Source organism: Natator depressus, chromosome 11, assembly GCF_965152275.1.
Source record: "Natator depressus isolate rNatDep1 chromosome 11, rNatDep2.hap1, whole genome shotgun sequence".
NCBI classification, from domain to species: Eukaryota; Metazoa; Chordata; order Testudines; family Cheloniidae; genus Natator; species Natator depressus.
The window spans coordinates 65,150,869-65,177,111 of NC_134244.1; the positions used below are offsets into that span (position 1 = coordinate 65,150,869).

The following is a 26,243-nucleotide window of genomic DNA, read 5'->3' on the forward strand; positions in this document are numbered from 1 at the left end:
GTCACACGTTTTAATTCCAGTTCTTAGTCTGTCAGCAATGAACTTTGCCAGGAAAACCGAGCTGAAACGGCTTGCTGTTGGATGGAAATGTGTATTTGAATGATGGGGGTAGGGGAGAAGGTCATTTCAATAGAAGGCTTATATGTAACATACTAAAGTGAGTACCCTGCAGTGCAGTCTTTGTACTATAGGTTGTGATCGAACTGTAATTCCCTGATAGACTTATAAGCATGATTTCCTACCCGCTGGCCTGGGAAGCAATTTTCTGAACTTCACCCAACAGAACAGCTATTTACACGACATAAAAAAAATAATCACACATTCAAATTTGCAGACCCCATGTTTTTAAGAAAATAATATATTCTAGTCCTGGCATAAGCAGGTTTTGTACAGCAGGTGGCAGCACCAAAGAGCTGCTCGGATGCTTTCGAGCTGACTGCGTTGTTGCAGAGTCCAGATCATTTAGTCCCAACACAAAGAAGAAAATCGCCATATTTGGGGTTGGGAAGGAATTTTCCTCCAGGGCAGATTGAAAGAGGCCCTGGGGGTTTTTTCGTCTTCCTCTGTAGCATGGGGCACGGGTCACTTGCTGGAGGATTCTCTGCACCTTGACGTCTTTAAACCATGATTTGAGGACTTCAATCGCTCAGACATAGGTGAGAGGTTTATTGCAGGAGTGGGTGGGTGAGATTCTGTGGCCTGAGTTGTGCAGGAGGTCACACTAGATGATCATAATGGTCCCTTCTGACCTTAAAGTCTATGAATCTATGAAAATCCACCCCTCCTCCTTCCCTCACCATCCCAAAGTCTCTCTTTGCCTCTCCTGGTTTAGGGCCAGACTGTTCTGCACGCACAGGTTTCAATACAACTCCTTCAGGAATAAGGTAGTATGCTGCCTGGGAGGGTGGGGGGTGGGGGGGAGCAGAATCTGGCTCTTAACTATTTGTTTTATATGTTATGGTTTTATTTTTCATTTTTAAGATATGAAATGTGCCCTCAGTGCAAAAATGTGAAATGTTTCTTGTATATTATCCTGTGGATGCATGCACAGAACTCCAAGACCAAAAAGAGTGGAGGGGGAACACCATGAAAAGTGACCCTAATACTTTTGCTGATGCCCAACTGTAGGCAGAGGGGAGTAGAGCAAAAGGTCCAGGGTGAGAAGTAAGAAGAAAGCACATAGCTGCATCACCCCAGGAGTGTCACAGGTCCCGCCCTTGTTCCCATATTGCTCTCGCGGGGAGAAGTGATCGGCTACTAGTTACTAGTAGCAAAGCACTTTCTCTTCTGCTGCACTGGCCAGTGGGGCAGGAGGGTAGACCCATGGCCCACCCACTCTCTTTTCTACCTGCACAGTGGAATAATATCAGCCCCACGGAAACCTGCTCCCGCTCACACCTACTGACCATCAACGGTGGAGGCTGTGCGGCCGAGCCAGCAGGCTCCTTCTTCCCCAGCATGGCTGCGCTGGGCAAGACAAGGGCTTGCCTATCATTTGTACAAGTTCTACGAGGGAGCGGGAACAATGAAAGAAAAGATGAGCATTGAGGTTAGCCGAAGAGGAGAGTCTAGAGGCAAAAGCTGAAGAAAGGGTAAACTGAAGACAACAGTAAGAGGATGGATAGACAGAGACATAAGAAGATGCATTCCCATGCAGCAGTCATCAAGAGAGATCTTTACACAACAGAGCAAAAACTTGTATACACCAGTCAAAAATGAGCCTTTTTGCATTCTAATAGCCACAACCATAGGTGATAAAAGATCTATTTTTATCTGGAGAAAGAGGGAACATGGAAGGGGTGAAAAACAAACCCATTATTTTAGAGAGGAAATCCTATTGCAAGTGTATACTTAGCACTGTTTTTTTTTAATATTATATTTTCACACTGTAGAACCCCACTTCAGATTGATCTGACAAAGAGACGTACAGTGATGTTGGTATGCTCATAACACAAATGAGAATGTGCCCTTTTATTTGGTCACACAATAAATAAATGTTTGGAAAGACCCATCCAAACATGGCTGGGGAGGTGTAGTATAATATTCCCCAGATAGTCATTTCCCAACTCCCATAGCTGATTTTCCTGTGCAATTAGAAAAGCTTTCATGTTCCGATTAAACAAAGGCCTGGGTTTGCTTTCATAATGCACAGTGTGCTAGTTCTCTTTCATACAGTGTGGTTTGCTAGGGCGGACTCTCAGCTCAGCATTAAATACCCAGATCTCTCAGTTTTGACCTCTTCATTCAAACATGATTAATGTCATGGCTGTGGAGGAGGAGGAGGAGGAGGAGAAAGGCAATGTTGTTTACCATGGCATTCATTCCTCTCCACTCTCCTTCCCAGATCAATGCAATAGCTTTCACTGCCACTTTGTCGGCAAGACAGAAATATGCAGCATCAAACATGCCATGTTAACGCAGTGTCTGGAATATGAGCTGAGGCAGCTGGGGCCTATGTTTGTGTCAACAGCATCTCTTACATCTCTCAGGCACTGGGAGATGAAGGTCGCCGAGGAAGAGCACTTGAATCAACTGATAAGTTAAAGATAAGCTTAAAAGGAAAATTGCTCCTTCCTCCTGCCCCTTTCTGGAGGATATATCTCAAAAGGAGGAATACAAAAAAAATGTAACCCTACAACTATCCACATCTTATTGCCAAACCACCTGCAAGCTTTAAGATAACTGTACTGCTATTTCTCCATAGGACCTTAGCAAATATAATTGCTGTTGACTCTCTCATCATTTCTGGAGTTTGAGTTTGCCTCTCCTTCTCTCTGTCTATCTAGAGCACAACAATAACATTGCCAGCCAGACTTTCGCTACAGCTAGGAAAAATCCCCCAATAAAATTTCAAGTGGAATAGCAGAGAGAGAGAGAGAGAGAGATGTACATGAAGGACCTGATCCAAAACCCATTATAGTCATTGGGAGTCTTTCCATCAACTTTAACTGGCTTTGCTTCAAGCCTTAAGAATGGTGTTTATAAGATCCAAATATTTTTGACCCCAAAATACGTAGCCGCTTGTTTCCTATTTCATTAGACAATAATAATGAACATTTCTAAGACACCTTCCACACATGATCTTGAACAACCTTAATGAATTAATACTCATTACACTTACATGAAGTACGCAAGATTTTTGCCGCTTTATAGATAGCAACCTGCCGCACAGAGAGAGATTGAACGATCTGCTGAAGGTGACAGAGGAAGTCTGTAGTAGAACCAGGAACATCACTTCCAATCCTGGACCTTAGCCACTAGACCACCCTCCCCCAGTATCATTGAGGGCATCTTGTGCTGGCAGGACACTATTACTGCTGACTGATAAAGCATGATGTTCATAATGTCAATCGTGAGAGGGACAGTGTCTTTCTTGAAAGGGCTTTGGGATCCCTTAGTCCCGCTTCAGAATCGTCAACAAAGAAGTGATCCCTTGACATTTTCTGCAGAAGCAATCAAAGAAAGGTAAATCCTGCCACACTGCTTCAGGAGGAGACTAAACCAAGGTTAATAAAGAAACAATCCAAAGGACGCTGATTTCTCATGTTTACGAAGAGAAAAAAAATATGATGGAGGTTGGGTGGCTACACAAAAATTGGCATCGTATAGCAGCACATCGTGGAAATCCTGCACACTTACCGCCATGTACTTGGCTTCTCGATTAATGGTACAAGTTTTCTGCTTTCTGGATTTTATTTTATTTTATTTTCAAGGTTAGAATTTTTTAAACTGTGGGGCAAAACTCACATGGCTCTACAATTTTCTCAATTTTTATTTACACTCACTTTAAACTGACATCATTTGGTAAAGCCAATTTCTGACACTAGAAACCACCGACTGAATGTGATATTTTAAAAATACATAGTTAATTTTCTTGGCATTAAAGAGACAACACAACAATTGCTGTCACACATAACACCAGCACAATTCCCATGCCATCATCTACTAGATTTCCTTTCTTTATCAGTTTTATTACTTTTTTTTCAATTAACTTGCATGGTGTTACGAATTCATTCATCAGGCAGAGAAACCAATGATAAATCACTACTGAAGCCAAATAGTGTATCACATTGTAATAGGGTGGCAGTGTGGTCTAGTGGGCAGGGCTCTGGCTTGAGAATTAGGAGACCCAGGTACTATATCTGGATCTGCACTAAACTGTGGTGTGATATTACACACGTTACGTCACCTCTCTGTGCTTCTCTTTCTACTCCTCACATGTCTTACTCTGTCTGAACAACGCCTAGCTCAATGAGGCTTCATCTTGTTCAGGGCCTTTCGGTGAAAGCGTAATATTAACAATTCATTCTAAGGGTATGTAGAGTGCTCCAGTAGATAAGGCATCAGATAAAAGTCAAGAGACTTGGGTTCTACTTCTGCCTCCGTTGGTGTGTGACATTGGGCAACTCACAGCTTCTCTGTACCTTAGTCGACCCTTTCTATAAAGGAGGGACAACCATTTTGCTCACGATGTTTCTCCACTGTAAAATGTTGTATAAGTACTACATTATATCATATGTTACACTCTCTCATATTACACACGTACATTATGAAAGAAAGAGAGACTCACAGGACCAAGGTATTTTCCAAGACCGGAGTGCCAGAACTTAGCCTGAATCATAAAAAGTTTTTTTTTTTTTTTAACTGGGTATTGAGGCTCAGTCTTGGACTCTTTACCCAGGGAAAAAAATCCACTTGAGCTCAATGGTGGTTTTCTTTGAGTGAACAGGACAAGAAAAACAGTAATTTGAAGGTCTAGTTGGGATCAACCCACGTTGCTGTGCTCTTATTTATCAGTTATATACAAAGAGAGGCAACTACAAAGTGAAGCCCTTTCAAGGTAAGAAATTTAATCTGATAAATCAGACAGTGTCCCGTTCACTGAGCAGTTATAGTGCACAGCAATTAATAAAATTAGTACATTAATAAAATGTACAGGGCAAAAGGTGACCCTGGAGTCACTCCAGGGGTGAATTTGGTCCATTTCATTGTATTTCACTGACACAGATGTTTTAATTGATGCCAGTATGGTGCATAATGATTGATACTCAACTGAAAATGACATGAAGCACCTTAATCCACATGAAATAGCACTGTAGTTAATATTACAGAGAATGCTCAACAGGTTCAGTTCAAACAGGAATTATTCTATGTGCCATTTGGAATGAGGTAGCATTACCACACAATGATCATTGTTTCCAAAGCAGCTCCTGGGAAGGGCTTGTAACATTACTACAAAATATTAGTACGGTGTAGTATTTCATAGTGACAGAGGCCCCTGTGTTAACTCTCTCACATGAAAATGCAGGGAACAAGCTATCAACAATGTTGGCCAGGGCTTAGGAAGCTAAAGATCACATCATCCTTTCTCTACCTGTGGCTGGTGGCTCAGTGGGAGGGGTACCTAAATTTGATGGTGGATAGGCTGGGGAACCCTGACCCAAATCACAGATCCCAACCAGACATGTTAACAGGATAGGATCTTTTACTCTGCACTCCAAGTCCATTGGTTCCTCAATAGCAACTTGACTGACTCGGTTGCCATGTGCTTATGGGATGATCATCCTCCAATGGGACCACAGAGCATGGAGTGATAGTTCATGCCGAGCAGCGTTAACTAACCCTTTGTGTTTGCGTTCACTTGGCATTGGGAACATGCCACATGGAATGGCTGCTCCTTGACTTTCTCCCCATAACCCCAGGCTACTCTCTTAGAGAGTCGTGTGGAGTTTCTGAAGACCGCAAGGTGGCAGTGGGAGATGCAGGGACAGGGCGGAGTCATTCCACAAAGCCACCTTTCCCATCTGGGTTGTGCCCCATCCCCATTTCTACTGGATTGTTATAGTTCTTTCCCCCTCCACACAAGGGAAGAGAGCAAATGGTCCCCAGAAAAAGAGCTCGTGTACTTGTGCACATTTTTACCTGAAAGACAGCCCTGTTGCAATGGAATATTCAGTTACAATACAACTACTGCAGAACTTAAAACAAACTCTGATGCTGAGAGTCTGTTTATAAATTTACAGTCCTGGGGTTTTCCCGGGATTGCTGTCACAGAATTTGATTATTATGAAGGGTGAAACTCGGAAGATTTGGGTTGTTAAACATTCCAAAGTTCAGATGCTTAATCGCACTTTTGTTTGAACTCCAAATTGTCAAATTCAAGTTGTAAAAGGAGGTTCTCACTACGTTACTTTTGTGCATGTTTCCAATATTTCAGAAAGAGCATGAGAGGGAGACTATTTTAAGGTATTTCAGCACTTCTCTCTCGGGCGGGGACCAGGAAATGCAGACATGAATGAAAATGAGAAACAACAAAATGCAGCTTAACTGAATTTTTTGAACCTTTCAAAAGAATTCTGCTCAGGTCCACTTTGAGTTCTGGGCGAGTTTTCTGGTCGGTTCCCGTATTATTCAAACCGGCTCTTCCATCCTTAAGAATGAGGCTCACAAAAGGCTGTTGTAATAGCTGTCTACTGGGTCTGGGTCTGCTAGATTGATACTGCCAGTTACAGTAACATTCAAAAGGGAAACTAGTGGCCTAAAACTGTGATGCTCAGACTTCAGCATGTTTCCTGGGGTGTGATGGCCTTGCCCTCTAGTGGTTACAGAAACCATATAAATACTAGTATTTATGGCTCTAGTTGGAAATTTTCTTCTAACTCAAATGGTAAAACTATTGTTTTTGGATGGTAGGGTCAATGGTTCAGTTCCCAGCAGGGGTGGTTAAGTTATGCAGTGAAAAGGCATTCATCACATTAAGCTGCAATGTGAATTGATAGCATGCTGTACCAGTCCAAAAGGACTTGCTAAATGCTTTCCTGGGGACTACTGATGGGCCTGCTCAGGGACTTCCAAGAGACTGCACCACTACTGGATTTCTACACGTGCAGTTCCCTTGCAGGCTGGCTAACCCAATAGGAAATTTAATTGGGATCAAATTGTTCAATGAGGACTGATTGTGTGGCAGTCAATTTAGGAATGCATTTTCATATAGCAGTTGCTGAAATAACCAGAGGTACTTACACATTAAGGTGAGTTACAGGTGGAATAAGAGAGAGAGACTTTCACTTTCCTGGTAAGATTTTCTAAATTCTTCCCTTTCGGAATACAGTATATGCACTATGTATTTCAGATTAACCCCTCGCCCATCCCCCTGCCAAATGTATTAGCCCAGGAGTCAACATTTGGTGGAGTTATTTTTTTTTAATAGTTTGCAATTATGGGAGTGGGGGAGGACGTTGTCACCAGTTTAAATAAAAGGCAAGACTTCAGGCCATACACCACCCTTTACTGACTTTCCTTTGCAGACAGGTTAAATCCTGAGGTGCGGTATTTAGAACTGTTTAATCTAGCTGCTTGATTAATTTCCCCATCAATATACGTTGGAATAAATAGTGATTAAAACATCTAATTTCAGGAACATTGGTGTAAGTCAGGGAACGGGAAGAGAGAAAAAAAACAGGCCATGGTCCCTTTGAATTTCTTTCCTGCCTGCCTGACGTGCTTATTCAGGCAGTGGTGCTGGTACAATTTTTATAGTGGGAGTGCTGAGGGCAGAAAGCATGTATTTGGATTGTTATTACTCCCTCAAGCCAGGGGGTATGGCTGCACCCAAGTTCCAGCACCTATGTATTCAGGGAAGAACCTGCGCCTTGCTTTAGGACATCTGGGGGGATTCCCTGAGTGTCCCCTGTAGTTTCCCACCTGAAGAATCCCAACTAGCCATCACAGCTGCAAAACGAAGGGAGCTGACAGAGCTTTTATGGGCAAGCAACTGTGCAAGCTATTTTATGTTTAAACCAGCCTGGAATCTCTCTGCTTCTATATTGCCACTGAAATGTGACATTAACCTACAGGTGCCACAGCATGCTGAGATCCTGCATGTATTACCCGTTCGCCATAAAGGGAAACGCTGTTGGACCTCGTGTGGTAAGTATGGATAAATGATGGCTTTTTAATGGTGACTATTGTTGAGAGCCAGGAGTGGCAATCACTTGTGAACATGTACAATCTTATCTGGTTGCCCATTCTTAACAAAAAACTTACCCACAAAATAAGATGCGAGCCTGTGCAATATGTTCCTGCATACGTTTATGAAGATTAGTGTGTTCATTACATTGAAGTCAGAGTATATAACGCACAGTGTTCAATTATTTCTCTTTCCCCTCATAAGTTCAAATATTTCATGGGTACAATCTATTAGAAAGTACCTGTAATAGGTAGTGCATTTCCAAATGGACATTCATTGGACTTGTCAGACGATAGCCAGCTCCAGAAATGTGCCATCTCTGCAGCAGACCTTAGCTTTGTTGCCTTTCAGAAAGAGAGGCTGTTCTTGGCAATTAGGCATTTGAAAAGCAGCGGGGACCACCGGGAGACACAGCAAATGTTTATTCTATAATTCCAGTCTCAGTGCTTCTGCGCTTCTAAATCTAGGTTCGGAGGGTAAAGGTCAAAATCTTTTTCATGTGCTCCTTGCCTAGCAGAAGCACAGTACCAGTGGAAAAGTAATTTTCATGGCATTTGACAAAAGGTCAGAAACCATAAGGTGGAATCATTTGTGAGGTCATCTTAAGATTTTTTTATTCCTTCCATGAATAAAAATTGCTTCGGAGAGAGGCAGGCACTACAGCCTTTGAAAAGGACTCTATAAAACCTTTTACACAAAATCTCTTTCCCCTCATAAGTTGGCATTGTTGTTCAGCACAATAGCATTCACTTAGTGAGAGTCAAGGGCCAGCAGTTGTTTTGTGATAGGTAAAAGGTTGCTTTATAATACTACAGGTAGTTAAGTAGATAACATGTTTTAGCTGTGAGAGAAAAAACCCTCATTCAATGACATATGAATGGTTCTATCTCCTTTTCTCTCTGTGCAGCAAGAAAGTGATACTAGTCTTAAGTCTGAATTCCTCTAGAACTTAGCAGAAGGGAAACTTCCCTGGTTCTTACTTTGTATTAGTTGAACTCCAGCTCTACCTTTAAATAAATTTTAAATAGAAAACAGACCTCACTACTTATTTGCGCATTGCAAAGTCAGGTGCAGTTATTACTGAATTGAGAAGTTCAGTGTCCCGGTGTACATTGATACTTATATGGTTCTGTAGACCTCAAAGCGCTTTACCACGGAGATCTAATTTTCCTTATCTGTAAAGTGGTGACCAGATGAGAAAAATGAGGCAATCACAGGCTGAGGACTTGTCCATGTGGAAAGTTAGTGCAGAATAAGTTAGGGTGTGAATTTAAAGTGCAATAACTTCTCCATACAAACCCTCTATGTGGGCACTCTTATTCCTCCCTAACAGTGCCTTTGTGTGGCTTAGCTGAGGGCTTATCTATATGGATACTTAGTGCGTGGCAAGCTGGGGTGTGAATATGTCGTGCACCAGCCTGCGGCTGACTAAGTGGCTGTGTGGACCTTGCTAAAACTTCTGTAGCATGCTTGGATGTATTGCCATTTACTTTTATTGCGCGGCAGCAGGTTCTACACAGCCACTTAGCACACGGCACACTGGGCGTGCTGTAGAGTTAGATTGCTGTGTATTAAGCCCTGAGTGACTTGTCCCAGAGTACAAAGTGAGTATCGCAGCATGAGGAATACAACCAGGTTTCCTGACTCCGAATTCGGTGCTCTACTCCCATAGGTCACACTCACTTATACTGTATGCTCAGACATTTCACGGTCAACGAGTGTCAAATGGGATTAGCCCTAAAAATGGGTTTCCTTCTACACTCAAGTTTTTTGGGAGGTTGATTTACTGTAAGATCCTGATTATGAAACAGCATGACAACAGCCAGTTGGTTTGATATTTGTGAGTTTGTTTAGTAGAGAGTCAATGGCAAGGGAGTCAGACAGTAAGATATAAGATATGTTGGAAGTAGGTAAGATATGGAGGTTCACGTTCACTTAATTGGGATCTTCTTGTATTTTCACCTTGTGAGGGGCAAGAGGACAGCATTAGCTTTTCTAGCAGACATCCCTTATGTAAACCTACCCTACTGTTACACACTGTGTATTTGGGCATTACAATGACTATACAAGGGCTGTAGGATAGAGTAGTTCTTTTTATAAATAAGAGAAAGTCTATCAGTCCTAGCTCTCCTGTTGCTGAGCAGCTAACTGCCCTGAAATGGACAAATTTGTATATATCCATATCTGAATTTTGGTCTTATAAGCCTGCATACAAATGGCATCTCCTGGGAAGAGTCCCAGTATGAAACAGCCACTTCATTTTTATGGGTTTCCTTCCCTATCCTGAATAATTTAGGCCCCGATTCTGTCAGCTGTTCTACACATGGGGACCCTCCTGTATCCCCACGAAACTCAGTGGGACTCCACATAGAACAGCTTGCCTTGGATTGCTTAGATAGACATTTACAATGCAATAGCAGCAGTGCAGATCAGGACAGAGAACATTCACATACAAACTATGCAACAAATAGACACCTATATCCCTTCTAAGAGGAGTAAGTTCAAGAGGAGAAATAGAAAGGTGTGGGGCAAAGGAGTGCTGGAAAACTTCATGTTTAAGAAGCTGAAGAAAAGTGCACAGCAGGGTCACTAAAAATGCCCAGCTCTGTCTGGGTTTCTGCCATAATATCCAAGGCAGAGACAAGACGACGTTTAAAGATTTTTTTAACGGCGAAGGTAATTAATCGCTGGAACAATTTACCAAGGGTTGTGATGGATTCTCCACCACTGGTGATTTTTAAAGCAAGTTTCGATGGTTTTCTAACAGGGAAGTTCTGTGGGCTGGGTTATGCAGGAAGTGAGCCTAGATAATCACAATGATCCCTTCTGGCCTTAGAATCTATGAATTCCAAGGCCAGACAGAAAACAGCATTGTGACAGTAGGAGATCCATAAGCAAAGCAGGAAGCTATCCCCCAGCCCCCATGTCTGTCTACTTGCTAGGATGAGCATGTTTCTAGTTGTGGAAACAGGTGAAAAAATTCAGCAGTATGTGTGTGTGTGTATATATATATATATATATATACGTATACATATATACACATCTGCTCCTATAGTTATTTGGTGTGGGGTGCTTACGATGCCTGCTGACACAAAGATACCATGTAAGAAGATATCATTGTTTCTAAAACAGACTGGAAGGTCAATGGTATTGACTGACTGATTTAAAAAAAGGAGACTTTTTAAAACAAAATCGGATGGCTGCACAGAGGAAATACTGCCAACAACAGATAACACACTGGGGGATTTATTACTAAACATCAATCTGATTTTTTTAAGCCCCAGATAATTTGGACCCAGCAAGGGAATGAGAAAAAAGGTGCTCTTCCTCTAGAAAATAGTCTAAAAAAAGCCCTCAAAGGTAGCAGCTCTATGCTTCATAACCTCATCTACTGCACTGTCAACTAGACTGGCAGAGATGAGAAAGCTGACAGCTCTCCAGAGGACCCTGGCGGAAGCTGCTGTGCAGGAGTCTGGAACGGCAGAGACCTGCTCCCGCATGTAATGAGACCAAGCAGAGCTGGAAGGTAAACTCCTTCCCCTGCCTAAGAGAAAAAAGAAGCCGGCCTGTCATGTATCACCATTTTGGGAGGTCTGTGTATGCGGGGGGGGCGTTGGGGGGGAGGCGTATGTATCTTTCTCTCTCTCTCTCTTCCCTCGGAGGAGGGGTGACGTGCTGGGGAATTGTGGTGGATTCTTGTCTATGTCAGAAATGAATTACAAATTCAGAAGCAAAACAAAACACAGCTCCTACAATTTCTGGCTCACACATACACAAAATACACAATCAATCCATGAAACCAGTGACACAGCTGTGCTCCCTCTTTCACCTTAAGTTTAGAATGCTGGAAAAGCTTCATTAACTTGGGACAGGTTTCGCCACGGGTCTTGTGCACAAGGCTGGTTGAGAATAGTAAGCCCCATTAAATTAAAAAAAAAAAATTTAGTTGCTCTAATGCTACAATTGGTTTGTCTAATTCCCCTTTAATTAGCGTTCCTGTAACTGATCTGTTGTGTTCGTCATGGAACTGTAGCAGAGTATTCAAAGAGACACATGTGAGTACAGGTCATTACTCATGTTGTTCTTTCCTACCCAGAACAACGATGCTGTTCACAATCTCACAGCAAGTAACACACAATCCAAAAAAAAAAAAATACGGATATGTGGGCAAGCCTGAAAGTGCACACCTTCGGTGGGGTAGTGGTGGTCAGTAGGTAATAACCTACCAGGACCATTCTACAACACAGTGTGAGTACTTTGTCATTTATTTAAAATACTCAACACTTATAATGAACAAACCACCCCTGCTCGAGGCACTTGGTGGTTCCTTTGAGAGAAGGTATATAGCCATTGTGATGAGCGCCCCTTTCAGAACACTCAAGCTCTCAGCTGTGAATTGCATTGGAAATAAAGGGCCCGATTCTGCTCTCGTTGTAAATCAGGAGTAACTCTACCAGAGTCGACGGGAAGAAAGCTTTTCCTCGACATTGGCAGTTCTGTGCGGCTGCCGCTGGCTGGAGCTACCTTGTAGATAGTAACACAATGTGTGGCTCTATACAGAATGGAAACCCAACGTAAGAGACTGCAAAGCACAGCTGCCACCCTGTTACAATGCGGACGTTAGGGGATTGGAATGTTAATATTTAAATAAAAAGGTCTGGGTTTCCACAGGAAAATCCTCATTGTATAAAAACAGTAGGATGGTAACTGGTTTTTTACTGTCTTTTACCTCTGGCTCCCTTTCTGCAGGTAACTCAAATGCTGGTTGTTTTTCTGTGTAAAATGACAGCAGTAGTCCCACACATGGCAAAGTATTCTCTTTTTTTTTTTTAAGTCTTATTTAATGCATAATATTCACATGTGAACTTTCTGACTGCAAAGCACATTGGGAGCAGCTTTCTTTTAAGGCCTGGACTGGACATGTGAATTCCTTTGAAGAGCTGGTTGAAAAACAAGAAGGTGTCTAAGAAATCAGCAGCAAACGGGGATGTTGCCTGATTGCAAATCTGGGAGGGAAAGTATCATATAGGCCTTTCCTTGTGTGCGACATTGTTCTGTTGAATGCAGCCACTACGGGAGTGATTCAATATCCCGATGCTTTCGGGAAAGATACAAGAACTAAGATAAGGACCAGTCACTTTGTGATATAGGAAAAAGGGCACATTGTACTTGAATATAACGAATGTGACAAGAATAGTCCATATAATGAAACATAAGCGTAGGCATGCTCTGAACTGAGAGCACAGCAATTCCAATGGAACTTTTGATGCAAACCCTGTATGCCTTATCATTTTTGATCTGGACACTTGCATTTTGAAGCCTAAACATTCACATTATGATTGCTTGAACTCTTCTTCAGTCACTAGAGGGCAGAGTAGCACTGCCCTGCCTAATATTCTGGAAGCTTACACTGACCCCATAATAGAAGCGGCCACATAAATGAGACCGTGGCAGTGTCAATAGCACTGTTTACATTTTCAAGAGGTTGACTTATTAAAACCCTTTAAAGGGGGTACAAAAAGTTTGCTCATCCATCAAAGTAAAGTAAAGAAGATCTGTCAGAGAGAACTCTGTCTTTCAAGGTGTTGAGTCCCCTTTGCTCCCATTGTAGAGCATTGAAGCACCTCTCTGGATTGGAGAGAAAGAGAGATTCACCTTTTCGCCGCCCAGGTTGACATAAGTAAAGTAAGTGGTCCTGCATTGTGCTTTTCACTGGAAGGCAAAATATATCCAATTGCTGTTTAGTGCACATTAGGATTCTGAAGCCTGCTTCCTCCTTTTACATGTTTATTACTGTTCTGATCACTTAGCACTATTCTCTGTGATGTCCCTCTCTCTTTCTTCAAACTCCTCCTCTGATATGTGATTCTGTCTCCCTTTCCCAGAAGATGGCAAATGCACCAACTGAAACAACTTCCAGGGTCAGTGGCAACTGAGAATATCACATTGTAGAGTTCTGCTTTCAGGGTTTGCCATCACCCTGCCGTGCAACCCGAGACCGCTCTGCCATCACCCTTCTGTCTCAGATCACTACACTGGTTACTTGTAACATTTGAGATAATGACCTGAGAGAACTTCAGGGTTTGAAGGAGACTCTTCAAAACTTCAGAGCTCATCGTTGTGGAGGAGTTTAATTTTCTGATAGAAAATGCCACCAGCCAAGAACAGTGCGGACATCTGAACTAAGCCCATGAGAAAATTCCACCTGAGGAGGAGTTCCACAGAGGAAAGGATGCTCTTGTGTTTAAGGCAGTGGACTGAGACTTGTGAGATCTGAGTTAAATTCTTGCCTCACCCCAGGATATACAGAAAATCTGCGGCAAAGTCACTTAATCTCCATGTGCCTCTTCATCTGTGTGTGGGGATGATAATATTTCCTCCCTCCCCCCCCACCTTTGTCTAATCAATTTAGATTGTCAGCTCTTTGGGGGCAGGGACTCTCTGGCAAGGTCCTTGTACAGGTCTAGCACAATGGGGCTTCCAGGAGCTGCTATAATACCAATATGAAATAATCAAATTGAGCTTTGCAGGCCAGTCTGACACACTGCACGGCAAGCTGGCACGACACTTTCACAATAGCCTCAGAACATCCCCAGCACTAGCATCAATACCGACACAGGCACCATCCAAGTTCCTTGCTTGTTCAGCTGCATCCTCTGGCTGGAATATTCCTGAACTAAACCCCAGGGTTTTATTGCTGCAGTTTAGGCTGACATAAAGAGCAGCTTTATGGAAACACCCCTTGGGGCTGACCGCACATTCTGTAAACGGCCTCCACAGCAAATACACAAATAAATAAATAAATAATGTGCCCCATTTCTCATTGAGGCTGTAATTTCCTTTTTAATAACGATCTGCTCTCACAGCGTACTCGCCAACTCAACAGTATTTAACCAGAGGTGTCAGTATTTTCAGGAGACTCCAATTATGAATTACACGAGAAACTTTTTTTTTTAAAATGATTCGCCAGACCACAATGGGTTCAAACGCCTCTAAAAACACAGAATATAGTTTTGGGTTTGTATTAGCGGATAGGGTTATTCCCTCCCGTGACCCAGCTGATCTCCTTAAGACCACCCGATAAAAGCAAACAACAAAACCTAGCACAGGTAAATTTTTCAGAAGCCAAATCATGTCTTCAGATGATGGAATGACCTTTGCCATTCTGTATATAGTATATTCCCCATGTGTTGAAATTAACTGAAATTCTTATGCCACACAACTGTCTGTCCTCCTAAAAGCCAAAGAGACATAGCTGACTTTGTAATGAGCTATACAGCTGTTTATGCAACCTCCATGTTTTATAATTAAGTTTTAATACCCATTAAATCAGTCATTACTACCAGTAATAACCAGTTTGCTCATTTGCAGCCTAAGGCAAGTCTGAGGGCAGTTAATTTTGTAACACCACAATTGCCAAGTCCAATAATGACTTATTCCCAAGGATTTACTACTATTATATACCATATTCAACTCTTTATAGAACAGCAAATTTTTTTTTGAAGTCACTGATTGCTTTAAAAATTATTTCCTTCAGTCTCTGACTGCTTAGTCACTAGTCAAAATACAGATTACAGGTATATTTGGATTATGTTACCTTTAGTGGAACAGTTACTGTTAAAGCACCAAACAAACACACAACCCTGATTTCGAAGTCACAGACAGTACCTCAATCTCTAGGTCAGTAACAACAAGTTTGACAAGGACCTTTGAGCAATGCCATCGTAAACAATCCCTGGCATGTTCGGCATTGGCAGCAAGGTCAGCAAGGAGATAGACTATGCTGTCACACCCTTGCCAATGCACATCGGCCAAGTACGATGAGGTGCCAGCCAAATCCTTTGGCTTGACAGAGTAGTGCTGAAGCAGGTTTTTGGCCTTGCAGAGGACTATGAATGGCAGATACGTATGGTGTAGAAATTCACAGCCATGTCATATTTCTGCATTGTTTAAATGGCAACGTTTTGGTCGCAAAGAAAGCTCCGACGGGGCTCTTTTCTGAGATCAAAATAACAAAGCTTGTTCCCAGCTAAGGAAGAGTGCAGAGATGTGTTTTGGAAATAATAATGAAGGCAGACAGCAGAGGTAATGCTTTAGGCACAAATACACCCTGTGTGCCAAATTTTTAAGGGAAAGGGTAAGCAAAGGATGTTGTGATATGTTTGACTTCATATTCTTAGAGTGATTTAAAGGTAAGCTGTCATAAGATGTCACCATGGCCTGTGTGCTAGGATCTGCCTGAATATAATAGGGCAGATTCTTATCTAATTTATAAGAGTGCAGTCTCATGAAGTCAATGGAGATTTATCTGTTTGAATTAGGTCTGAATTTAGCCCCAAAGCTTCAGAAATCCTAGCAGATTTACTTTTGAAGGCAGATGATTCATCTGATTTTAAAACAGGATACGGATGCATTGAAGTAACACCTACGGATGAAATCCTGGCTTCATCAAAGTCAATGGGAGCTTTTCTGTTTTGCTTCAACAGGGTCAAGATTTCACCCGTGGAAACCAAGGGCCTGATTCACCATTGCCCTGAATCTGGTGCAGTTATTTACACTAGTGCGAAGTGGGATTTCATGATTTGGTTTCTGTCTACAGCACTGTATGTTTAGTAACCTTTTATGTATCTCTCAATATCAGGAGTATGTGTGTGTGTGTTTGGTGGCGGGGAGACATGCTCAGATGTCTTATGTAGTACTCCTGAATTGGCATGTGAAGGGGGAGGGGGAAATGTATCGGCCTTTCTTGCCATAATAAGTGGCAAACCAGTGATTGATGCTGATGTGATGCCTCCTGTAAGACAAGGTGTAAACTTTGACCTTTGTTGCATCCAATATGAAGAAATGCAACTTCAAAAATGGACATAATACGACCTGCTTCTCCGCTGCGCAAAGATAGCCATCAATTGTGAATTTATTTAAGCTTGAAAAAATTTGGTGTTGACAGGAAAAAGCTTGTTAGAACATTGCTTCAGCTCTAATTAAAACAAAAGGTTCTAGGAGGGTGAAAAAAGCTTTAAAATTGACAGCTCTAATACACCCACTTCTTAGGACTCTAAACATGGCTGCTGGTGATTCTGTTCATGAACCAGATGGACTTCCAAAATTTAAAGGGTGCTCTACACACCCATTTTCAGTTCTTCATTTAGACACTCAAGATCAATGATAGTTCACAATCCCGCGTACAGATTTAATAAGCAGCACTGGCGTAAATTAAATGTGGCATATCATTATCATTGCACTGTTTCGGTACATGGCAGCGTTTTGTTTTTGCTTCATCGGAACACGCACACAGAGGACGTATACGGGAAATTTTCAAAAGCACAAATGGCAGTTAGGCATCCGACACCCATTGACTGTCCATATGCATACTATACCCACAAACCCAGATAGTAATGCAGGCGTATATCCACCATAGCATTATTTAAATGCAACTGTTTATTGCGAGGTGAGGCAGAACAGATAGAATGTCTAGAGAGCTGCTGTTCTTACATTCAGCACTGGGACCTACGGGCATATCTGAGAGCTAAAGTGAAACCCTAATTATTTTCACTATTTTAAACAGCAAAGAGTCAGAAACAAGAGCCTTCACTCTCTCTTTCTGGTACAAACCATCTCAAGTGGCATTTAGGTATCTGTCATAAATATAAAGGGCAGGGTAACCACCTTTCTGTATACAGTGCTATAAAATCCCTCCTGGCCAGAGGCAAAGTCCTTTTACCTGTAAAGGGTTAAGAAGCTCAGGTAGCCTGGCTGGCACCTGACCCAAAATGACCAATGAGCGGACAAGATATTTTCAAATCTGGAGAGGGGGAAAAGGCTTTTGTCTGTCTGTGTGATACCTTTGCCGAGAACAGATCAAGGATGGAAGCCCTCCAACTCCTGTAAAGTTAGTAAGTAATCTAGCTAGAAAATGTGTTAGGTTTTCTTTGCTTTGGCTTGTGAAATTTGCTGTGCTGGAGGAAATGTGCATTCCTGTTTTTGTGTCTTTTTGTAACTTAAGGTTTTGCCTAGAGGGATTCTCTATGTTTTGAATCTGACTGCCTGTAAGATTATCTTCCATTCTGATCTTACAGAGTTGTTCTCTTGGTTTTTTTTGTTCTTCTAATAAAGTTCTGTTTTTTAAGAATCTGATTGGGTTTTTTGGGTCTTAAAAATCCAAGGCTGATCTGTGCTCATCTTGTTTATTCTCAAGCCTCCCCAGGAAAGGGGGTGTAAGGGCTTGGGGGGATATTTTGGGGAAATAGGAACTCCACGGTGGTCCTTTCCCTGATTGTTTGTTAAATCACTTGGTGGTGGCAGCGTTTACTTAATCCAAGGGCAAAAACTTTGTGCCTTGGGGAAGTTTTAACCTAAGCTGGTAGAAATGACCCTGGGGGGGTCTTTCATGCGGGTCCCCACATCTGTACCCTAGAGTTCAGAGTGGGGAAGGAACCCTGACAGTATCTTCACCAGGCAAGAGCAGAGGTGGCCACTCATTTGAACGATGTTGATTTAGCAGCTGAATATAGCAAAGGGACCGTGTGCCTTTACATTTCTCCTGGGCAGAACTGAAGCAGTAAGAGAATGTTATGCTATTATTCTAAATTACACTGACGGCAGAGGGCTGCCGGGGTTATGGAGAGAGAACAATTCTCTACAGCCACTAGCGGTCAAAGTAATTAGCTGGTGTAATGAAGAGGGGAAAAAAAGGAGACGAATGTTGGACATTGGAGCGTTGTACGGCCAGCTTTCTCATTCTCCAAGGCTTCGGAACAACAATGCACTGCTGAGCCTTCAGTAAGCTGCACACATGGCTACACATGAAGAGAATAATTAAGAAATGTTGGTGTTTCCTTGGGAAAACACCAGCACTCCCTGAAAGAATGATGGTAATCTCCAGAACAGCCGCCCCTCCAACCTTTCCTTTGTTGTGGTAGGCAGCAAACACATGTGACGGTGCTCTAAAATGAACATGCTTTTGTTCTCTCCCCCTCATAACACCCCACCCCCCTGTCACACACCATCAAAACAGTGTGTTGTCAATGGTGTGAAAACAGCTGAAACAAAGCTGGCTTTATATACAAGGGAGAGATGCACACACTTAAATCCTGCAGTTTTCCTCACAGTCCAAACCTCAAAGTGCTGAGCCCCCTCATCTCCAACTAAGCGGAGCAGCAGCTCTTCGGCACCTAATGGTAGTGGGCGGGGGCGGGGGGGCTTAGCCTCTTGTAAGATCAACTGCTCAGATAGGCAGAGCTACTGTTGTCTTTAAGGCAGCTTCTTCTGACTAAATACTGTGTCACGATGACATGATTTTGCTTAAAGAGACAGGGCTATAGTCCTGGTCCAAGGACCACTGAAGTTAAAATAAAGACTCCCAATGATTTTAGTGGGATTTAGATCATAAACAAAGAAAGGTGGGGGGAGGGGGAGAGTATCTTGGTGAAGGTAGTGCTTAGCCATCCCAGGTGGGGAAAAGACTAAGACTTCTAGGCCAGCACAGAAGAGATAGTGGCTAATTCCCCAGAGGGTAGACTCAATATCAAAGTACAGAATCCTATCATCCTTAATCAGGTGGTCTTTGTACTGTATGAACAGTCAGTCGATCTCCTCTGAATGAAAAAGATTTTCCCTGCCAGCTGACATTGTGCTGGAACATAATTCTTAAAGGCTGAAATCTATGGTTTGTTACTTTTTTCGGAGAACTCCGCAATGAGAAAAAGCCAATGAGAAGCATATACACATCACACTTACATTGTAAAAGGGATTTCTCCTGTGGAATACCAGAGCTACTGACCCCTCTCCCATTGCCCCCCACCCCTGGTGGAAAAAAACAAACTGTCCTTTTATTTAATATAAAAATACATGGCACTGCATGAAATATCTCTGATCTGCAAAAATCTCTTCTCTCACTTTAGCTCTACCCATGAAAGTAAGAAAAGGTGGGGAATTAATGACACAAATAAACAGAGAATCCAGACCAAAAAAGGTGAGTGCAGCAATCATTTGGTAATGAGGCTGATCAAATCAAACAGTTTTCTCCTCCGATTCTCTTCCAGCTTGTTTACTCTGTTCTCTGAAATTAAGCAGTTGTGTCTACACAGCCAATTGTACCTTTGATTCTCTAATTTGCTGCTCAGTTGGATTGTACTGGAGGTAAATATTTGTACCCAGGAAGCAGAAGAGTTGAGGGTTTGAGTGTAACAGATGCTAATCCTGTTTATCCCAGCCTGGATGACGTTACCCAGAAAGAGGAGGCTATTTCTAAGATGCCCTGTGCTGGAGACCTTTAGATAGAAATGCAGTCATTGATTAGTTCAGTTTTGAGATTCTAGGTATTTTTTACCTACATGAATGATTACCTATGGAATGATGATGCCACATTAAAAGAATAAGTGGGGAAAAATTAAATAAAATCTTCTTTTCCAGCCTCCACTGATTACTGTAACTGTCATTCTGCAAAGGAGCCCGATGTTGCTCGGTTAGCTATCGTCAAGTCTCAAGACATTATCAAGTGATGTTTCTGGTTTTATCATGGATTCCCTCCAGGACACAACAGCTGCAACCAACGAGGTAAACAACAGGATTCAAAATAATCACAGTGAGGTTAAAATATAATGGAAAAATATTTAAAAAGTGCTCAATGTTGGATAGCGGTCCAAAAATCCAATCTCCATATTGCAAATTTAGGAAAGAGAAAAAAACCCCACATTTTTATGATGATTAGAAAAAGACCACATATTTTTAACTTCTCCTTTGATTTATTTTGTGACATAAGAGAGACAGAAATCCACTGGCACTCAAATTGGCAAATTTCCACCAAGGAAAACACATGATTTTACACACACACACACACGGTTGGAATCACTGTAAAAGTGGTGTTCCCTGTTCGAATTCTGCCCAGCTTCAGTGTCTGCCTATGCCCACAAAAAATACCAGTTTTCCCAAAGTGTAACTCAGTGGGTTTGCACAGCTATCTAAAGTACAGAATCAAGCTTCAAGTAAAAAAACCTCAAAATGAAATGTGCCTAGCTGTTCCAAAAAAATTGTTTTATTCTGTTTCATACTAAGATCAGAGGTCTTTGTATTGTTTTGAATTTGGTAAGTTCAAAGTGTAAGACAAGGATGTTTAGAATTCATAACAGACCTTATCCTCTCTCAAATTTCAAATGGCTGCACTTTGAGCAGCCCCTTCATTGAGTGGTTCTGTTCCTTGACATTGTGTCTGATAACAGACACAGCAAGAAAGCATTTGCACATGGACAATAAATGAGGGCTAAAAACCCTCTGAAGGAGTCCAGATTGTATTAATGATGCATACTCCATGTAAGGGGAAATTACTTACCTTACGATTCTGCTCCTCTGAAGACACCAAGAAAGTTTTTCTATCACATCTAGGCTCCCGTACATTCTAATTGCCTGCAGAGGTCAAGCTGCCACTATTGGTAGTTTATCCGGAACCCTAGATCCCAACCCCCCCGCATACGACACAGACATCACTTTGGAGGGTGTCAAAAGTTCAGTCTTTGTTCAATGAATTATACAAGTAATGGAACAAGTACGTTCCCAGCCAGTCCAGTGAAGTCACGAGACTCTCAGGACCATATCCTAAGAACACTTCCCTCCGACATCAACCCAAAAGCAAGACACAACACTGGGAGTACCCTTCCCCAGTGGCAAGATGCTCCCACTTCTTGAAATGTATCATGACATGTGTGGCAAGCACATATAAGAGCTAGAGAAAACAAGAATAGCACATAGTGCTCCGGAAACCCCCAAAGCACCAACCCAGTTCTAGAGCCCAAATGCAAAAAGTGCTTGGTGCTACAGAGCCAAAGCCACTGTGGCACTTAGTGGGTCCAGCTGGAAAAGGTGTAAAACTTTCTGTCTACATGTTGGTTGGTTTTTTTGGATAGAAAATGGCTTTACAATGGATTTTTTTTCCACAAAAATATTCTGCTTTCATTTGAAAAATATGGGGTGGGAATTTTTCAACAAAAATTTTTAAAAAATGGAGAAAAATGATGAACACAAAAATATTTTTTTTAGGGTTTTTTGTGAGGCAAAATCATTTCCTCACCAGTTCTAGGTCCAGGATGGATGGTAACTATGGCACGAATGCACGTCCAAACGCAGGGCATGAAGCAACAAGACAACACTGGCGGCAAAGTGCAGCAGTAGTACTGAGGTGCTAACAGACACACCCCAGTACAAAGAAAGGGCGTTGATGCAATGAAATAGATAGGCACGGAGGTACCAGAACAGTGCAGGGATCGTTTTATCAGAGTACTGGTGGAGGTCCTAATCCTAGAGGAATGTGCCAGAGTGCTAAGGCAAAAAGTCTTACGAAATTTAACACAGGACTAGTCTGACTGGAAGGCAAGGTGGGGGGCAAGAAAAGAATGCCCAACAAGGTATAGATATACAGTGATATGGTTCTGGTGAAGAGCTGAAGTAATTGCCAACATGGTGCTGTTTCTGCAGGGAGCTCTGTCAAGAAAGATCCGACTGGAACTTTTGGAGGGAAGAATTAATGCTCCAGGAGCAGTGTTCAACAGCCAGGCAGAGCCTAGTTTACTTTCTAGCTATTGCTATCTTAAGGGTAAGAAAAATTTAAGAGCTTTGGGAGCAAAGCCATTCTTTTGCTAAGGAACTAAAACCTAAGATCAAGAATCCTGCATGGATGGAATCTTTGGAGAGGCAAGTATTTCATGAAAATTATGCAAGATCAGAGTATACATCTGATTGCACTGTACACTACATAAGATTTTGAACTGGGCAAAAGGAGTTTCTGGAACTAGAATACAAGAACATCCCGGGCCTGCTTCTTCACTCCTTTGCACCCTGTCCGGTTATATGTATATATGCCCCTTCTCCACCACTCCCTCAACTAAGTAGGACATCATGAGAGAAATGATACATAGCGCGTGGAACAGACTTTCTTATGCACCCTGACCCCAGTGTTTAAAATACCAGGACTATTGTAGACATTCAGCTATCTCAGAAACTAAGGATGGGGGAGATGATACATGCAATTTACCTGGGACAGCCCAATCTTCAATGCATTGATGAGGTGATGGAATATAGTGCAGTATAGGGCCGTGAGTGGAGGAGAGGTTGTCATTCTAAGTCCAGATCAGATTTTTGAATCCTCCCTGATGCCTGCTAGGTAATGAGCCTCTGCATGTCTTTAGATACCTTTCACACCCGTATAGTAGTAGCTTTTCATCTCCATTGTGCCCCAGTGTTGATGGGAATATAGTGATCTCATTGCACTGAGAACAGGAAGATAGTTTTTAATGCAGCATCAGTGTAAATAGACTTTGTTGAGATAGTTCTATTATAGTAAGACATGAAAGCTACTTGTTTCTGTTCAATCACGTACATGTTGAATAATGCTGCTTCACTGTTGGTGAACAAGGCTTCAAAGTGAAAGGTGGGTTCAGACTTGCTCAATTACCTTAGACAGTCAAAATAAAAGCCTTCTCTTGGCTAGATCCATGCTCGAATATGCATTCAGCCAACCCCTGCCTACCCATGGATTTGTTCTTAGCTTTACAAATCTACTCAACCACCATGTGATAATGTTTGCATTGATAAAGCAAACCTAGTGAGGTGGTGATGCTGGAGAAACTCCATGGATTTAAATGGAATTAATCCTGGTGTAATGGGACTGTTGCCCCCTTACTAACGTTCAGTGGGGGTGTTTTAGTTGCTAGCTCCCAGTACTAAAAAGGGGGAAGGGTCGATGGGGAATCAGGACCCTGAGACTGAAAGCCCCCAGGAACAATGGGGAGAGGCCAACGCTCCAGGTCAGCCTGAATGACAGGGCGAGCAGGCTAATCAGGGAGTCAGGAGGCCAGGGAGGTCCCGTCCTCCGTGTGAGCTGGCTTTGCCTGGGTCAGACAGAGTGGGGCCAAGCTGAGCTGGGGAGCAGAGCTGTGCCAGATCCAGAGGGACCAGAAAAGCAGCCCAGAGAGAGCAGACCCTGCCCTGGGAGCAGAGCTGCAGCAACCAGAGCCAGAGGGGCCAGAGAAGCAGCCCAGGAAGCAGGTCAGTGCTGGGAGCAGAGTCACAGGAGCAGCCTGCAGAGCAGACCTGTCCTGGGAGCAGAGCTGCAGCAACCAGAGGCAGAGGGGCCAAAGAAGCAGCCCAAGGAGCTGGAGGCAGAGCAGCAGCCAGCTCCGAGTGGTGGAGCTGGGGCGGGAGCAGTCCAGAGCTGGGTGTGGTGAGCAGCTGGGGAGAGCAAGGGGGACCCTGGGCAGCAGGCCCAGCACAGGGAGACGCCTCAGCCAAGAGGCTCTGCAGGCCAGGCTTGGATCGTAACCCCGACAGGGAGGGGGCGACACTGGGAAGAAGGGTCCTACCACTTAGAGCCTGAGAGCGTGTGGCCACCACCAGAGCGAGTGTCCAACCCACAGCATCCCTGCAGCACAGCCAGGGCCTGAGCAGGAGGCCTGGGACTTACAAGGAGCAGACTGTGAACTGCCCTGATGTTCCAGAGACGCTGTTTGTGATGTTCCTTGCCACAGAGCGGGGTGAGGGGTTTCCTTTAACCTTTCCCATTTTTCCTTATTCTTTTTAAAATTAATTGTTGATTAAACAACTTGCATTTGCTTTCACTTGTATGTAATGGTCAGTGGGTCAGAGAAGTGCCCAGTGCAGAGGGAGTACCCCAGAGTGGGGACACCCTAGCCCCTGTCCTAGATGACCACAGCAGGGTTGGGGGTCGAGCGCCCCAGGAATCCTGGGCCCAGCCTTGTTGGGGTTATGAGGACTCTGCCAGACAGGAGAGTGGAAGGAGAGTCCTCAAGGGCAGGGAGGCCACTGGGTAAAGGAAGTGGGAGCGAGGACTCAGATCCTTTCGCTAGCCCACTTCACCCGGGTAGTACAGAAGCCAGAAAAGTTCCCCACAATAGCGGGTCTGTTCCCCCGCTTACACTGGTTTACACTGGGGAAACTGATATCAGAATCAGGCACAATAAGTGTTCATACAAAAGGGCAGGGTTTATCAAATAGACCAATTTTCAGCCTCAGGAGAACATTCGTAACAGTGCTGACAAACGTTAACGTGCTATTTTTGCTAAATGAATCACAGCTTTAAATATTTATTAGGTTGATCACACCGGTAAACCGTTCCAAGTATGCAATCACTGGAAAATCTAATCTCGAAAAGTTTAGCAGAAGAAAAGCAAAGTTGCAGTGAGGCTGCTAAAACGTCTTGGATAAATCTGGCTGTAATGAATGTCTATATTCAGAACAAAAATAATTTCAACAAAGTCAAATAATTTTCTTGACTCTTCTTCAAGCCGGAGTTGGAGGAAATGAGACCTACAAAAAAACTCAACAACAATAAGGCTGCTGGTGTAATAAGACCTCTGCCGATCTTGCTGACCAATATTGTCTCATTGTTTCCTTGTGCTTTCTCATCTGTCTGTACCCACCATTGTCTCTTGTGTTTTACTTAAGATTGTAAGATCTCTGAGTCAAGGACTGTGTCTTTGTTCTGTGTTTGTCCCAGTGCCTAGCACAATGGGGTCCCGGTCCATGACTGGTGCTGCTAGGTGTTATGATAATACAAATAATAAAAATGCATAATACACACCAGAGTTGTTTGACTGGTATTAATTTATAAGGTTCCAGGTGTCATTTTGATCTCACTTGCACCAGTGAATATCAGAAGTCAATGAGCTGTATTCTCATCTGAGATTCAGCCTCTTTGCACCATTCAGAAGATGTAAAGGGGTCAGACGCTGATTGCCAAGAGCCTTAAGAGAACTCCACTGTTGGAGGGGAACTTCCTTGCTAGTGCAAAATTGCTGCAGCCATGGTTTTATGGGGAGATTTTTCATAACTTCTGCTTTGAGCTAGGCCTGCATCTGTTTTGTCTATTTAGATAATGTTGCTGGGGTGGCCAACCTGAGCTTGAGAAGGAGCCAGAATTTACCAATGTACATTGCCAAAGAGCCACAGTAATACGTCAGCAGCCCCCCATCCGCTCCCCCCACCCCCTCTCCCAGCGCCTCCCGCCCACCGGCAGCCCCACCGATCAGCACCTCCCCCTCTCCCCGCACCTCCCGATCAGCTGCTTTGTGGCGTGCAGGAGGCTCTGGTGGCGGGGGGGTGGGAAGGGGAGGAGCGAGGGCATGGCAGGCTCAGGGGAGGGGACGGGAAGGGGTGGAGAGAGGGCAGGGCCTGTGGCAGAGCCAGGGGTTGAGCCGTGAGCACCCCCCGGCATGTTGGAAAGTTGGCGCCTGTAGCTCCAGCCCCAGAGTCGCTGCCTATACAAGGA

At 43.2% G+C, this 26,243-nt stretch overlaps 1 protein-coding gene and 1 long non-coding RNA gene across 5 annotated transcripts in view; one reads left to right on the plus strand and one right to left on the minus strand.

Annotated features, from left to right (window-relative positions):
• ERBB4 (erb-b2 receptor tyrosine kinase 4) overlaps positions 1 to 26,243 on the minus strand; it is a 966,448-nt gene that overhangs the window by 70,213 nt on the left and 869,992 nt on the right. The gene's annotated exons all lie outside the window — the stretch shown is intronic.
• Positions 558 to 23,230, plus strand: LOC141995642 (uncharacterized). Its single transcript, XR_012641379.1, has 5 exons — positions 558 to 656; positions 7,857 to 7,929; positions 19,870 to 19,940; positions 20,381 to 20,524; positions 22,436 to 23,230. It is a non-coding gene; the product is annotated as an uncharacterized LOC141995642 (long non-coding RNA).